Here is a 1,944-nt window from a genome sequence, read left to right as displayed (position 1 = left end):
TATCGTGGATTTTTTTCCTTGAGATTAGTCAAAGATTAATAAGCCATTTGAACACTAAGTATCTAGAATGTGAAGACAAGCTCTATAACTATTTCAGCAATGTTTGAAGTCATACCAATCCTCTACTTTACAAAATTTTACTAAAAACTAATGAAATTAGAGGAGTCCAGTTCAGCTGTGTCACAACCTCCTCTTCTCTGCGCCTGTCAGAGTGGGCATTTGATAGAAAACCAGATGAAGTATTTAAGGAAATATCCAGGCTTATGGAGTTAAAATGGCAGACTTCCTAGGTAATTTCTCATGGCCAGAATATATGGGCTGGAATGAGAATGTATGAACTAGAGTGAGAAAAGAAATGCTATGGCTTCTGTGGTCACAAGCACACTGTTTTTTTACAAGTTGGTGGATCATGATGGATGTACCCATGGTATATCAGTTAAAGAGTTATACCATGCTTTTCACACAAATGGCAGATTTTCTTCATTGGGATTCTTCATGATAAATGCTGTATCTAATGCACAGGTGAGAGGTGGCAGCTATGAAAATGACTGTTTAAAATGAACAATGCTCAAATTTGATTCTTCATTGGTTTAATGTTGATGTCTGGGTCACTTATTGCTTCCGTGTAGATTCTTTTCGATGCATATGTTACCCAAAATACTGATGTTTATCCAGGACTAGCTGTGTTTTTTCAAAATGCTCATATGCCTTTTAGCACTCTGATCTACAAATTTGAAAGAACTGGAAAGCTCTGGACCTGAGATCACTTATTAAATCATATTTTCTTTTTGTTATATTCTATTTGTGTATAAGTGTCTATCTCTTGATTTAAATTACACATTTCCAAATGAAATAGATTGCACATTAAATATTTGTTTCTTTATATTTAAAAAATAATGAAATTATTGAGAGTCTCCTTTAACATTTCATATTTAACTACAAGAGGTAATAAGCAGTTAGTTCTTCATTAACTATGATAGTTCAACACTATCATAGGTAAATGGCTGAAATGATATAGCCAATATAGTTGCAAACCAACAGGCATTACTGTTACAGAAAAAAAATTATCAGAAGAGGCATAATGAGCAGTCTCAAGTATATGAAACATGTGTCTTAGAACAAATTTCCACACATAAGAACACGCTGTAATATCAATGTTTCATCAAAGTCTAAGTAGGTATCATTCACTAGATTCAATTTCAATAATGAAGTCCACTTAGCACAACTTTTTGTGTAAAGTCACTAAAGAATATAAGAAAGATAATATATATTTCATAAATAAGTTGTTTAATAAGAATGATTTCTAGAAAAATTACATATATAACCAAGCTGAATTGCCTGAGATTAAAAAATATATATATTCCTAAATGGATTTTAGTGACAATGCAACTCAATTCATTTATTTCCTCATTCATCAACACAAAAGCAAATTTTAATTTCACACATAACACAAAGTGCTTAGGATGTCATAAACAAAGTTAATATTTAAATTTATAATAAAATCTCTAAATATTTTTTAATGTGCAATGGTCAAGGAAATTTTTCATACTATAGTAAGGCTGATTGGTTGTCTCATTCAAGTTATAGACTAGAGTATTTTCAGCACTATAACAAAATATCTGAGATAATCAAATAATAAAGAGAAAACATTTATTTGGTATACAGCTTGGAATGTTCCAGTTCATGATTGGTTGGCTGTTGAGAGCCACAGCTGAAGGGGCCCCCAGCAAACTTTCAGACTGCCAGCTGATGAGCTGAAGGGGCCCCAGCAAACTTTCAGACTGCCAGCTGATGATTGGCTCACAGCGGCCCCAGCAACATCGAGCTGATTGGCTCCTCTGCGGTGATGCTCATTGGGCTGTTTCCCTGTCCTTTCAGACCACGGAGCTGCTCATTGGGGGACTTTTTTGGCTCCACCCATGCGACCCAGCCAATCGGCCTCAA

At 34.5% G+C, this 1,944-nt stretch overlaps 1 pseudogene; it reads left to right on the top strand.

Annotated features, from left to right (window-relative positions):
- The first annotated feature begins 274 nt into the window (after positions 1 to 274).
- Positions 275 to 761, top strand: LOC143406482 (transmembrane protein 50B pseudogene; annotated as a pseudogene).
- The last annotated feature ends 1,183 nt before the right edge of the window (positions 762 to 1,944 follow it).

The sequence above is a fragment of the Callospermophilus lateralis genome, chromosome 8, assembly GCF_048772815.1.
Source record: "Callospermophilus lateralis isolate mCalLat2 chromosome 8, mCalLat2.hap1, whole genome shotgun sequence".
Classification (NCBI taxonomy): Eukaryota; Metazoa; Chordata; class Mammalia; order Rodentia; family Sciuridae; genus Callospermophilus; species Callospermophilus lateralis.
Note: the sequence above shows the minus strand (reverse complement) of the source record. Positions and strands in the feature narration are given on the sequence as shown.